The following is a 15,821-nucleotide window of genomic DNA, read 5'->3' as shown; positions in this document are numbered from 1 at the left end:
CTCGTGGTTCATGGGTTCGAGCCCCACATGGGGCCCACTGCTGTCAGCACAGGGCCCGCTTTAGATCTTCTGTCCCCCTCTCTCTCTGCCCCTTCCCTGCTTGTGTGCTCTCTCTCAAAAATAATAAATAAATCTTTAAAAATTTTTTTAAAAAAGAAAGAAAAACACATTCTCATTTCAGTGTTGTTAAAATGTGTGCAAATGTGCATCTTAGAATCAAAGACATTCAGCACAAGGTATTTCACAATTTAACAACTCTCCAATCTTAATGGCACATTAGTGCACATTAATAGTGATTTGTTAAAGGGCAATGTAATTGTAACTAATTATCACATTAAACCCAATGTTTGAGAGAGCTCTGGAGATGCGCAGTTCCAACCAGAAGACGGAACAGGAACACACCCTGCAATGTTATAATTGCAATGTGAGAGGAAGCTGAGACCTTTGTCCCTGTGACGCTTTAGCCAGGTTTTCCCATAGTTAAGCTGGAGCAGTAATACCCTAGATAGGGAAGGTTGATGTTCTCATCCAAATCTTCATTCCTTCCAGTCATACACTGGATCAAGGAATAAGGAACTTGATTCTACACCAACAAAGTCTAGCCTTGAACCAAGATTGTGTATTTCCTCTCTAATTTTAATTAATTAATTAATTTCATGAAATAAAAGTGCCCACCATTCTTCCACTTTCTTACCCTTGCCATTATTAATATGACATGACAAAGTGATAAGAGTTAACTTTATGAGAAGACACAGAATAAGTCTTGGCTGAGGAAGATCTTGATGTGGAATTACCAATACCTGCTTTAGGGTTGCAAAATGTAAAAAGTGTACAATGATTTTCACAGATAACTTTTAACATAGATCCAAACATCTAGAACAGTAGTTCTTTACATGTGGCCAGGGACAAGGGGATCCCCGGGCATCCTGCAGGGGGTCCTTGTGTTCAAAACGATCTTCATAGTAAACCTAAAACATCATTTGCCTTTTTCACTGTCACTCTCTTTTGACTGTATGATGGAATTTTCCAGAAGCTATATGTGTGTGATGACATCATCACTCTGTTGGTCAATGGAATGCATGCTTGCATACTCTGGTGTGTTCTAATTCTACAGTAGAGGTCTAGTATATAAAGTGTGTTTTGGGGTGCCTGAGTGGCTCAGTTAGTTAAGCGTCCAACTCTTGATTTCAGCTCAGGTCATGATCTCACGGTTCGTGGGATCCAGCCCTGCCTCCAGCTCCACAGTGACAGCACATAGCTGCTTGGGATTCTCTTTCTCCCTTTCTCTCTGCCCCTTCCCCCTTCACGCGTGCACACGCACATGCTCTATCTCTCTCAAAATAAATAAATAAACTTAAAAAATAAAACTCATTTTAAAAATTAAAAAAATAAAAAGATGTGTTTTCAGAGATTAACTCCATTTGTTCTCAGCTTCTACTGTGTTATTAGTAGTGGTGTCTGGTTATTTCTACTATAATCTCTGTACCCTACTGTCGTTCAATAAATTCTTCTTTTGAATCTCAAAGTTTCCCTTGCAAGCTACACAGAAATGCAAAAGGATTAGGTACCTTTTTAAAATTTATTTCACAGTGGTATTTTAAAATTTTCAAATGAAAATAAATTTTAATTGAAACTCATTTTAGAGTTCAATGTTTTATTTTATTCTAAAAAATTATTTATAATACACTTTTTCTTAAGGATGAATTGAGATTATACAAGAGAGTCTCTTTTTGTTGTGCCCTAAAATGTGCAGATAGCACAACCAGAAGTTAACAGATTAAAGTTTACACCAGCAGAGCTATTTGGTATTTTTGTAACCAGAGGTGTATTTACTGTAACTGACAGAAGACAGAAACACATTTTTTTTAATGTTTATTTATTTTGAGAGAGAGAAAGAGAGACAGTATGAACAGGGGAGGGGCAGAGAGAGAGAGAGAGAGAGAGAGAGAGAGAGAGAGAGAGAATCCTAAATAGGCTCTGCGTTGTCAGTGCAGAGCCCCACGTGGGGCTCAAACTCATTAACCATGAGATTGTGACCTGAGCCAAAATGAAGAGTTGGACACTTAACCGACTGAGCCACCCAGGCACCCCAACAGAAACACTTTTGAACAACCCTCCTCTTCTATATGACAAAATGATTTTCAGTAATAATAACGAAATGAAATAGTGATAATATCCAAAAAAGAAATGCAGATACTAAAAGTTTTCTTTTATTTAACTTTATATGAACAATCATGCCATTTTTAAATAAAATAAATATTAGAGTATAAAAAAGGAAAAGTAATGGATTCATGTATTTGATTATGTTAATGTGTTTTTATTTTTATTTTTCAACGTTTATTTATTTTTGGGACAGAGAGAGACAGAGCATGAACGGGGGACGGGCAGACAGAGAGGGAGAGACAGAATCGGAAACAGGCTCCAGGCTCGGAGCCATCAGCCCAGAGCCTGACGCCGGGCTTGAACTCACGGACCGCGAGATCGTGACCTGACTGAAGTCGGACGCTTAACCGACTGCGCCACCCAGGCGCCCCTGTTAATGTGTTTTTTAAAAAGTAAATAATGTATCTGTATATTGGTTCATTATAGAAATGAATAATATTTGCCATTTTGAGTCTTAACTTCTAAACATGTCAAGAACTTTGTCGAAATTGATCTTCTTTGTATGTATATGTTTTATAAAGACTATAGCCAGATTTGTCAATCTATCCTTGCATAGTTGATAGAAAAACACCTTTTATAATTTAATTTAGAAATGTGTTTTCTTTTTTTAATTTTTAAATTATTACTATTTTTTTTTATTTGAGAGAGAGAGAGCACAAGTGGGGGAGAGGGGCAGAGGAAGAGAGAGAGAGAGAGAGAGAGAGAGAGAGAGAGAATTTTAAGCAGTCTCCACACTTGGTGTGGAGCCCAAAACAGGTCTCAATTCCAAAACTCTGGGATCATGAACTGAGCCAATATCAAGAGTCAGATGATTAGCCAACTGAGCCACCCAATCACCCCTAGAAACATGTTTTTTTCAAATGAAGCCCAAAATATACAAATATTTTGGGAAAGTATTAGACATAAAGGCAAGTTTGACAGAGATTCATAAAAGTTCCATTTCTCATTAAATTCCAAAAAATGCAGTAGTACCCATGCCTTTGTTTATTTAGATCCACTCAAAGTGTTTACAAATGCTTCTGGAGTGAAAAATTTCCACTTCCCAAGTATGTCTTCTGAAAGTAACAGAATTAGAGAGAATGGCTGAATGATAGTGAACACAGACATTATTTGATCCATGGCTTTAGAACAACTGTCCAGTTCTTGGTGAAAATGATTGGGCTAGGGGCACCTGGGTGGCTCAGTCCGTTAAGGGTCTGTCTGACTTCGGCTCATCTCGCAGTTCGTGAGCTCAAGCCCCACATCAGGCTCTGTGCTGACAGCTCAGAGCCTGGAGCCTGCTTCAGATTCTGTGTCTCCCTCTCTCTGCCCCTCCCCTGCTCTCTCTCTCTCTCCCTCTTTCTCTCAAAAATAAACATTAAAAATTTTTTTAAAAGAAAAGAAAATGATTGGGCTATTCAACATTGTTATTTTGCTTTGTAAGACTAGAATCTTTTGTTGTTTCTCTTGACACTCTTCTTCAGAATTTGATTTTTTTTTCTATGTAAATGTTCATTTCCTTGCATTTTTTTGTTGCATAGTAAATAGGCTTTGCCTTTCTGTGCACTCCAAAGAAAAGTTTGAAAGCTTGGTATTTCACTATACATTGTTCAAAGCAGATTCTGGCTATCTGAAAATATGTTTGTATCTGATTAACCTCATCTAAACTTCTATACGGGGGTGGGGGGGGTGGGGGCTGGAAATGACTGAAAAGGGAAAAACTGCGGTAGCCAAGAACATAATCTGAGCTGATTCTCATTTGTCCACATTTCTTTGTGTCACACAGTACTTCCAAGTTGAGATCAACTTTTCAAAATTTACTGTGCCCTAGCTTCATAATGAGCATTCCATCTTGTCTAGGAAAGACTTTCTGTAGCTTTTTCCAACAATGAGGTGAGATTAAAAAGAATGAGCAAAATTTTTCCAAAGTTCCAGAAAACATCACACATGAAGAAATCTTTCCAAAAAAGAAAATTCCACAAGGTTGAAAGAATGATTTCCAGAAGACAGAAATAAAATCTGAGATCAATCTATTTGATTTTTGTATGAATTCCGCTGTGAATACTGGCCAGATATGCAGCACTTTTATTTTGCTGACCACAACAGAGGTTTATGAAACAACCATCCAGTTGTTTCAAGATACCTTCTGTGAGTTCAGCTGCAGTCTTTCCAGAAACAGAAGAAGGACTTCTTTACTTCAACTCTTACCACCTTTTACACAGCAAATCTGATTACCTGACATATTTAATTTCTATGAAACATCTGAAGTGCTATCAACAAAGAAATCCAAGGTATGTGGGGTTTTTGTTTCATATCTGCCACAACTAAAGCACACCACTGGTGTCATGTTTCACTTTGATTCTTTCTTTAATTTTAAAACAATTAACAACAAATCAAGAATTTCAATTCCAGAGACATTAAGATTAGTAAAATATTTCATATATGAATTCAAATATGCACTTACCGAGCAAAATATTACATACTGCACATCACAGTTCACACTGTCCTCTAAGTTTTTTTTTGTTTTTTTTTTTAAATTTTTTTTCAACATTTATTTATTTTTGGGACAGAGAGAGACAGAGCATGAACGGGGGAGGGGCAGAGAGAAAGGGAGACACAGAATCGGAAGCAGGCTCCAGGCTCTGAGCCATCAGCCCAGAGCCTGACGCGGGGCTCGAACTCACGGACCGCGAGATCGTGACCTGGCTGAAGTCGGACGCCTAACCGACTGCGCCACCCAGGCGCCCCTAAGTTTTTTTTTTAAACATAGGTTATTTTTTTAGAGCAGTTGAGATCCCTAACAAAATTGAGGGGAAGGTACAGAAACTTCCCATGTCCCCCTTTGCCCCCAAAATGCACGGCCTCCCCCATTGCCAGCATCCTCCACTACAGTGGTACATTTGTTCCAACTGATGAACCTGGGCTGACACATCATTATCACCCAAAAACCATACGTTACATCATACTTCACTCGTGGTGCGTTACACTGTATAGGTTTGGACAAACGTGTAACTTGACATGTATGTGTCATCACGGTATCATACAGAGTCTTTCACTGCCCTCACAATCCAGTATGCTTCACCTATTCATTGGTCCCTCCTCTTCACAGCCCCTGGCTACCACTTATCTTTTCACTGCCTCCAAAGTTTTGTCTTTCACAGAATGTCATATACTTGGAGTCATACCATATGTAGTCTTTTCAGATTGGCTTCTTAAGCTTCCTCCAAGTCTTTTCAGGGCTTCCGAGCTCATTTCTTTTCAGCATTCACTAATATTCCACTGTCTGGATCCACCAGGTCTATTTACCACCTCACTGACTGAAGGACACCTTGACTGCTTCCAATTTTGGACAATTAGGAATAAAGCTGCTGTAAACATCTATGTACAGATTTTGTGTGGACGTAAGTTCTCACTCATGTAGGTAAATACTGAGCAAATTGATCGCTGGATCATATGGTAGGAGTGTGTTTAGTTTTGTAAGAAACTACCAGACTGTGTTCCAAAGTGACTGGCTGGACCATTCTGCATCCCCACCAGCACGAATGAGAGTTCTTGTTGCTTCACGTCCTTGTCAGCACTTAGAATTGTTAGTGTTCCAGGTTTTGGCCGTTCTAATAGGTGTGCAGTGCCATCTTGTGTTAATTTTCATTTCCTGATGACATGTGATATGAATAACTTTTCATATACTTATTTGTCGTCTGTATCTCCTCATTGGTGAGGTTTCTGTTAAGGTCTTTGGCCCATTTTTTAATTGAATTATTTTCTTACTATTGAATTTTAAGAGTTCTACCTGGATATATTTTTAAAGTTTATTTATTTATTTATTTATTTATTTATTTATTTATTGGGAGAAAGAGACAGAGCACGCACCCGTGCAAGTGGGGGAGAAACAAAGAGGAGAGAGAGAATCCCAAGCAGGCTTTGCACTGTCAGCGCAGAGCCTGATGCGGGGCTCAAACCATGAACTGTGACATCATGACCTGAGCTGAAATCAAGAGTTGGATGCTTAACCAATTGAGCCACCCAGGCGCCCCTTTCCTGTATTTCATGTAACGAGATATATCTTTTACAACTATTTTCTCCCATCTGTAACTTGTCTTCTCATTCTCTTGACATTGTCTTTGGCAGAGCAGAAGTTTTTAATTTTAATAAAGTTCAGCCTATCAATTATTTCTATTTACAACTTTAAGCATAAAAATAAAACTCCAAAAAGGTCACACTAAAGTAACTCATGCTGAGTTTTTTCTTTTTTATAATCACTATGCTATTGCTGTTTCTAATCTACTTCTAAATGCAATATGTAATAAGACAGGGACTGAGGGTGTAAACTATGTGCACAACTATTTTAAACTGTTATAAACTTACTTTCAAAATGACTATATGCAGCAGAGTCTCCATGAACCTGGGGACAACTATATCACTAAGAGTTCTCCAAATTTACTTCCATGTAGAATATAACATTTATTAAAAGGTTAATAATAAAAATGTGCTAAATTGAAGCATACATATATGTTATTGAAACTCAAGAACAATCGCACAGATGGGTAAAACTTAGACCAACAAAACATTTTGTGGGGAGGAGTATTTAATCACTGACATTATATAGAATTGTCAGACATACTACTAATAAAATATAGGCCAATCTGTAGTCTACGCATAGTGTACCCACTTAACTGCCTGCAGATAGTTAGCAGGGCTAACTGCTCCCATTGCCCAGCTTGGATAAGCCACTGCCCATAGCCATTTTGGAAATGTTTAACTAAAATTCGACAGGAAGAAAGACAAAAGGGAAATGTACTGAGATGAACAGTGTCCTTCAAAATTCCTGTCACTCAGAAATTCAGAATGTGATCTTATTTGGAAATAAGGTCTTTCCATATATAATTAGTTATTAAAATGAAATTTTACTGGATTAGGGTGGGCCTTAATCCAATGGCTGGCATCTATGTAAGTAAAGCAGAGACACACGTGGAGAGAAGGCCATATGATGACAGGGGCAGAGATTGAAGTAACGCATCTACAAGCCAAGAAATGCCAAAGATTACCTACAACCACCGGAAGCCGGAAGAGGCACGGAAGGAACATGGCCTGCCAACATCTTGATTTTGGAATTCTAGCCTCCAGGATCGTGAGAAAGTTAAGTTATTTTTGTTCTAAGCTATTCCATTTGTTATGGCTGCCCTAGGGAACAGAGGACATACAGAAGGAGACACACTTGACAATCTCTGTGACTTCTCTGTATTGATCAGAAGTACAGAGCGGTCAGAAATATAGCGTGATTATTTTGATTTCCCTATTTTTTTGGCTATGTACTTTTAAGGACTTTAGAGAGCCAAGAGCAGCACTTAGAAAGAAAAAGAAAGAAATCTCACTGGCATTGTGCTCTCTTTCTGCCCTGTAGATACTGCAAAGATGAAACTGGGAACTTAAGAAACAAAGAACAAAGCAAAGTTTGAAAAAAGAAGAGAGAGGAATAAATTTCCATTATTTTTCTAATTATACTAGCTAGAGGCAATCATTAACCTCTTCTTGCTTGGGAAATACGCAATGCAATTTCTAATTGTGGAATACATATTATTACATTATTTTTTCTATTTCCCTACAATAATTTAATTGGAGAATCTTGATGCCAGGTCAAATACAAACAACTACCTTCTGTTGCTTTTAGCAAGAAGATTTAGTTTTGGGGGCAAATACATGGGAGAATCTTATAAAATACAGTAAAATCTTGGTTTGCAAGCATAATTTCATTCTGGGAACATGCTTGTAATCCAAAGCACTTGTATGTCAAAGCGAATTTCAAGAACCATTGGCTCAGTTGTGATCATGGGACATTTGGCATCACTTACTGCTCATATCGCAAGGCATCACTCGTTCATCAAACTAAAATTTATTAGAAATGTTTGCTCATCTGGGGGAACACTCACAGAACAAGTTACTCACAATCCAAGGTTTTACTGTAAATTATGCTAAAGAGAAATATCAACTAATTGATTTCCTATTTTTCCAGAAAGGCAAACCATGGTAGCCCTTCAAAAATACTTATTGTGCCTTTAACACATATTAGGCAGGTAATTCAAGTATAATCAATTTGTAGGATAAAAATAATCAATTAACCTGGGCATAAAATGGCAAAACAGTGATTAGGAAGATTTTTTTATTCCATTTACCCCGAGCAGCCTCCCCCACTACACTTATACACAAAACTTTCTTTGTTAAAAGAAAGCTGACTCCACCAGACTTGCATTCTAGGGTCCGTTTGAAAGGACTTGTTGGACAGAATTTATAATATCACAACACTTATCTTTTTATTTTTTAATTTATTTTTAAAGGACCTGCTACTTTTTTTTATATTACATACTTACAGTATGTGCCTCAAAGTTACTTCTTTCTTTTTTTTTTTTTTAATTTTTTTTTCAACGTTTTTATTTATTTTTGGGACAGAGAGAGGCAGAGCATGAACGGGGGAGGGGCAGAGAGAGAGGGAGACACAGAATCGGAAACAGGCTCCAGGCTCTGAGCCATCAGCCCAGAGCCCGACGCGGGGTTCGAACTCAAGGACCGCGAGATCGTGACCTGGCTGAAGTCGGACGCCTAACCGACTGCGCCACCCAGGCGCCCCAAAGTTACTTCTTTCAACAATGAAAAAAAATTTTTTTCAGTCATCAAGATACACTTTCCTGTTCACAAAGAAATGTAGTCCCTTCTCTTTTTTTTTTTTAATTTTTTTTTTTTTTAACGTTTTATTTATTTTTGAGACAGAGAGAGACAGAGCACGAACGGGGCAGGGGCAGAGAGAGAGGGAGACATAGAATCGGAAGCAGGCTCCAGGCTCCGAGCCATCAGCCCAGAGCCCGATGCGGGGCTCAAACTCACGGACCGCGAGATCGTGACCTGAGCTGAAGTCGGACGCTTAACGGACTGAGCCACCCAGGCGCCCCGAAATGTAGTCCCTTCTTACGAGATCCAGTCCATCTCTGCTGCATTGGCCGTATCCACAATTTGTAACTCCCCCAACACCTTTTGCCTAAGTCAACTGCGCTGCTGTCTTGGGACATACTCAGTAAATAAAAAATTAAAATGTGTATGTCTAACCTCAATAGAAGAGAGACAAGAAAGATATAAAACTAAAGCAAGACAGATTTCAATGAGATATTTTAAAAATCGGAATAGTTTTACATAAGGCAAGCCCAGGATACAAACGGAACCATCATAATATAAGAGTGAGAGAGGTGAGATAAGGAGGAGCCAATAATGAGAAAAAAAAAAAAGTCCTGCTACAAAAGCTAGTGTTGGGGAGCATGTGGGCATGTGGAGTAAAAGTGAAATATAAGCACTCTGGAAGGCACGTTTACATGCTCGATCAGAGCTGACCTACACATGCCCTATGATCCGGTGATACCACTTCCAGCAGAAATGCTGTTGGGAGCATATGTGCTCCGACTGATAATCAATAGTGTTCATAGTAGCATTGTTCAGAGTAGCCAAAATTGGAAACTACCTAAATTTCAAGAGCAGAATGTATAATACAATGAAATATCATACACCAATATAAACAAACTATAGCTACACACAACAACCTAGGTAAATGTCACAAATATAATGTTGAGCCAAATTAGCCAAACACAAAAGAATACACGCTATGTGGTTCTATGTACACAGGCAGACAAAAAATAAACGATAGTGTCAGAAGGCAGGACAGTGGATCTTTGGGAAGGAGGAAGGGGCAGTGATTGGAGAGGCTCACAGAGGGTGGGGGGAGCTTCTGAGGTGCTAGCAATGCTCTATTTGTTGATCAGGATGACTGTTCTTTTTCTAATCATTCATTAAGCATTTCACATATGTTCTGTGTATTTTTCTATATATGTGTCATACTTCACGATAAATAGAAAATAAAAGAAATTCCAATCCGACAGCATGGATGGACTTAGAGGGTATTATGTGTGTTTTTTTAATGTTTATTTAATTTTGAGAAAGAGAGAGACAGAGAGACAGAGCACGAGCTGGGGAGGGGCAGGGAGAAAGGGAGACTCAGAGTCTGAAGCAGACTCAAGGCTCTGAGCTGTCAGCACAGAGCCTGACATAGGGCTCGAACTCACCGACTGCAAGATCATGACCTGAGCCAGTCAGAGGCTTAACCAACTAAGCCAACCAGGCGCCTGGGGGGCATTATGTTAAGTGAAATAAGTCAGATAGAAAAAGACAAATACCATATGATTTCACTTACATGTGGAATCTAAAGAACAAAGCAAACTAAAGCAGAAACAAACCCATAAATACAGAGAACAAACTGTTGGTTGTCAGTCAGGAGGGGGTGTGAGGTTGGGCAAAATGGGTGGAAGGGGAGTGGGAGGTATAGGCTTCCACTTATGGAATAAGTATGTCGTGGGCATAAAAAGCACAGCATAGGGAATATAGTTAATGGTATTGCAATAGTGTGGCAGATGGTAGGTACACTTGTGAGCATAGTTGTCCCATCACTATATTGTACACCTAAAACTAATGTAACATTGTGTGTCAACTATTCTTCAATTAAAAACAAAGGAGAAAAGAAAAGAAGTCCCACTCTGACATACTCCCACCACATAAAAGCTGGGAAGAAATAAGACTGAGATTCCTGCCAAGACACAGATAATGATGGCAAGTAGCTATCAAATTCTTTGCTTGTTGAAACACTGGTAAGTCTGAAACCATCCGAAAACATAAAGAACTTTAGGACTGGCAAGATACCGAATTCCCTGTAAGAACTACCCTGGAAACAAAGGTGAATCAGGTATTATCTCTCAATTTCCAAATCTGTCACTAATCTATACTTACAATCTAAATTTCAAAAACAAACGCCGATTCCTGAAACTTCCAAAGAGCTCAAATTTTTGTTTCCTTCTAGTTTCCTCTTTTGGGCAAGCACAGAATTGTGGGGAGGCACAAAGATCATCTGATCCAACTTCTACCTTCCAAGCCAAGTGAACAAATAGACATAAATACTCTTCAAAGTCCCCACTGCAAATGGATGCTGAGGTGTTTGTTCCTCAGTTGCTCATTCTAGCGTGCACAACCTTGACCACCACATAACCTCTCCTGTGGGTGACCTTGGTCTCACGTGCTCTACCTTAAGTTTGCTTCGTTCTCCACCTCTATCCTATTACTGTGAATGAAAAATTTCATAAATAACAAGTTACAGAATTGGCAAACATGTCCTCAGCTCTACTACTCTTCATTTTAACGTTCAAGTATTCTCAGATTTGGCCACCAGGAGCACATTAAACTGGTTCCTGGGTCCTTCTGACTTATCCCATCATTGTTGAGTACCTTCTTACTTTGTAGTGCAGCAAGATATTTTAAGTGCCAGCCCCAGCATTACTCAGCTCTCCAAAGAGCCCTGATCCCTTTAAGTAGACAGCTTTACCAAGATCTGAACACTAGCTCTGTTGATTGTTACTATAGCACCACTGTTACAGTACCTGGGGGAAGGCCTGGAAAGAGCTAGGAAATGTGTGTGTGTGTGTGTGCGTGTGTGTGTGTGTGTGTGTGTGGTGTGTGTGTCTGACTGAAAATAAACACACACACATGCATTTACATCAGTATTTATTTCTATTATTATCTATGTATGCTGAAAATCATGAGTTTACACTATTAGCTCCAATTCCAACCCATTCTAGCTTTTCTCTTTTCTGTATCTATACCACCTTCCTCCATCCATGAAAAAGCTGGATCTCAGTAGTTCAATATACCTACTTATGTGCACACTCTCCTGTAGGTAACCAATCTTCTGACCCCAACTGGCCATCATTAACACTTGGCTCAGGTGTGGGTCCCACACCATTTCTAAGAGTCTCCTATACTCACCGGCTCTACTTCCTCACCTTGAGTCATTTTTTGACCCACCGCAATCTGACTTCCATTCTGGTCAGGTCTTGCAGTCATTTCCTTATTACCAAATCCAAAGAATATTTCTTACTCCTTTTCCAACTTGAGTTCCTTATAGCATTTGACACTCTTTGAACATACTGTCTTCCTCTGGCTTCTGTGACTCCCCCCTCAATTGGTTTTGCTTCTACTTCTTTGGTCATTTCTTCTTCAATTCCTTTATGGGCTTCTTTTCTCCTCCCACATTTAATTACCATGATTCCCTGGGGTTTTGTCTTAGCACTCCTCCCCATGCAGTCCCCAAGTAGCTCATCCCCTCCCATGGCTAAAATGAACTTATTCATTTTATACATCTTATAAGATGACTTATACATCTCTGTCTTTAATCCACATGTAATTCCTAAGATTCAGACCTATATAATGAAATGCCCATCAAATGTTACTCCTTGGCTATCTCTCAATCACTTCATACAAAACACATCTAACACAGAAATAATTTCCACTCCATCCCATCTCTCAAACCTCTTCTTTCTGAGTAATTGAGTTCAAAGAACATAAATACAACCTGTTCAGTGGGCCAAACCAACAACTTAAGAACTATTCTTTCTTTTTTTTTAAGTGTATTTATTTTGGGAGAGACAGAGAGAGACAGGGAGAGAGGAGAAAGAGCAGAGAGAGAGAGACAGAGAGGGAAAGAATCCCAAGCAGGCTCCACACTGTCAGCACAGAGCCCAAACTGTGAGATCATGACCTGGGCCAAGATCAAGAGTTGGGAGCTTAACCAACTGAGCCACCCAGGCGCCCCAAGAACCATTCTTAATTCATTCTTCTCTCCCATTCCCACATCAACAAGTCTGATGGTATCAACTCCTAAATCCCTCTCAAACTTATTTCCTCAGCAATTCTGTAGACTGAGACATCATCATTTTGGGCCTCAATCACCATCACAGTCTTCTAACTGGCCCCTCATTCTTGTCATTCTTCCAATCTGATCTGCACAATCTTTGTAAAGCAAATATCATTATGGCTCTTTCCTTAAAACCCTTCAGAGAATTCCCACTGCCCTGAGGGCAGCCCAGTTCCTTCACATGGCTTACTAGGCCCTACGTGATCTTGCCTTAGCCTACCTTTATGATACCATCTCCTGTTCTACTTTAAACTCAAATGCAGCCACATTGAAATGACTTTCATTTCCAAAAACACACAATATTCCTTTGAGTCCCTGGGCCCTGACATATTCTTGTCCCTCTGCCTCTTTGCTACATTGCTTGGTCAAATTCTACTCATCCCTTAGACCATAGACATTACTTTCTCTGGAATCTCCCCAGAATGCTCCTGCTCTGTGCTTCTACAGTACTCCATATTTCTCTAGAATCCTTATTACACTTTATTGCAATTGCTTGCTTACTTATTTAATTTCCCAACCAAATTATTAGCTTTATTAAGGCTTCAGAGAGAAATGTCTTATTCGCTGCTCTATCACCAGAGCCTAGCAAAGTGGCTGAAACGCAGTAGATGCTCCCTAAGTTTTTAGTAATGAATGAGTCTCAAAAGTAACAAACTCTATAGCAGCCACAACCAAATGGTACACTTCACAAACACACATTAACACAGGCATGGGGAAACACATCTTCCTTCACTCCTGTTGCTGGTCAATTTAAAAAATGGCATCTTTAAATGTAATAAACAATAATGCAACCATACCAGATTGAATGAAAAGAATTACTTCCCACAGTTAGAAAAGCACAGAAGTTCCTTTTCCTTCTCTAAAGTAAGTTGAAATGACTCATCATTTTTCACACTTTCGTGAAAATAACACACAACAAACTCAACATTTGAGGGAGCAGACATCTTCTACCAAAAGGGTTAGAATAAGCGTGAATGTTTTGGCCCCTTAGACAGCTCTAGGACATTCTCCCTATCTATGCTACAGACACACGTGCACACACACTCACATACACAGTGTCACAGGAAATATAGAGCATGATTAAACAAAGGAAAAATAGATAATGAGCCTTTAAAAGGTATATTTCCAAATTTAGCATGGTGTCTGGCCCAAAGGAAAGGTAACACCAAATGTGAGAGATGACACCAGAGCATAGCCCCACCCAACTCCAAACACCAAAGGTTGATGTTGGGGAAAGGAGAAAACCTATGAAGGGGATCAAGATTGCTACTACTTACTATACACTATTATAAGCCAGATTCAAGTAACTTCATCTTCACTGTCCTATTTTATATATAAAGAAATGGCACTTAAAGGACTAAATAAGTAGCCTACAGCTAATAAATACCAAAGTGTAGTTCTTTCCAGTCCTTAGTGCTGAAACCCAAACCAGGCAGGACCTAGTCATTCCTTTAAAGTCAAATTTTCTTTTCAATATCCTCTAGCCTCTACCATAAGGCTTATTCACAGATTTAGAAATAAAACAGATGGTTATGGCTTCAAGGGGAAATATTTTTATTGTATTTTTTTAATTAATGGTCCCTGACAGATGGGGGTGGGCAAGATTTCTCTCTACAGGTACTTTGATTGCAATACGTTGGAGTACAGGGGCTATTTTTCCCCATTGTCCTCTCTAAATAGCTCCAGTTTCAATCTTGACTCAATTTTGGAATTTTTAAAGTGATATGGAAAGGCATATAGTATGTGTGTGTGTGTGTATACACCCATATATATATAAATATATATGACCAATATAAGGTATGATGTATATGTACATATAACGTATGTATAATGACCTATATAAGATGTTTTGTTGTTTTTTTTTATTTTAGAGAGATTTTATTTTATTTTTTACTTAGAGAGGGAGGGAGGGACGGAAGGAGGGAGGGAGATAGCATGAGTGGGGAAGGGGCTGAGAGAGAGGGACAGAGAGACTCTTAAGCAGATTCCATGCCCAGCAGGGATCCCCATGTGAGACTCCATCTCACAACCATGAGATCATGACCTGAGCTGAAACCAAGAGTCAGATGCTTAACTGACCAAGGCACCCAGGAGTCCCCAATATGTTTTAATTCTAAAAGCAGAACTCAAGTACACTGCTTTGGAAAAGGGATCCTGAGGCTCAACTATCATTTTGCCTTTCAGAATCAGAGAGGCTTGAGGACATAAAGCACACTGCAAAAGGGGAAATGGATGAAAGTGTATGCTCAATGGTCAGAATTTTAGTCCCCTTCTGCCACCAGACTCCCTGAATGGTAACAACCAATCTTATATTCCTCAGGCAAGAGAGTGGAGAATGTCCTCACTGGCAAAGCTAAACACACACACACACACACACACACACACACACACACACACACAATGACGATCTATAGCTACTGACATGTGGGCACCACTACATGATAGAGCTGGGTTTCCACCTATATAATGAATATCGAACCTCATCTAGGATGTCTTATCTGCATTTTTGTGACTTAATCTTCAGAATGAATGGACACCAAGACAGAAACCAAAACAAATAAGAAAAATAAAGAAATACGGAAAACAAAACAATGCAGAGAAAACTTCAAAAATACTTATAGTAATAATTAATATTCCAAGAGAAATGAGAAAATATTATAATTATAAAATTAAAATAGGATGCAATTTGAAAATAAAAAACCTTTTTAGAAAATTTTTAGGTGATAACAAAAATAAAGTATCTAATTTTAAAAACTGAAAATAAAATTAAGTAAATCTCCCAGAAGACCAAATAAAAAGACAAGATGGAATGCAGAAGGGCAAACCTAAGAATATTGCTCAATCCACAAGGTCCAATATCTGATTAACAGTTGTATCAAAAAAAAATAAAACAAAGATAATAAAT

The 15,821-nt window shown here is 38.9% G+C and overlaps 1 protein-coding gene across 6 annotated transcripts in view; it reads right to left on the bottom strand.

Moving 5' to 3' along the window:
• Positions 1-15,821, bottom strand: part of MANBA (mannosidase beta) — a 112,608-nt gene that overhangs the window by 48,580 nt on the left and 48,207 nt on the right. The window lies entirely within an intron of this gene.

This window comes from Prionailurus viverrinus, chromosome B1 (genome assembly GCF_022837055.1).
Source record: "Prionailurus viverrinus isolate Anna chromosome B1, UM_Priviv_1.0, whole genome shotgun sequence".
Lineage (NCBI taxonomy): Eukaryota > Metazoa > Chordata > Mammalia > Carnivora > Felidae > Prionailurus > Prionailurus viverrinus.
The sequence above is the reverse complement of the archived record's forward strand: the minus strand, read 5'-3'. Positions and strand labels throughout refer to the sequence as shown.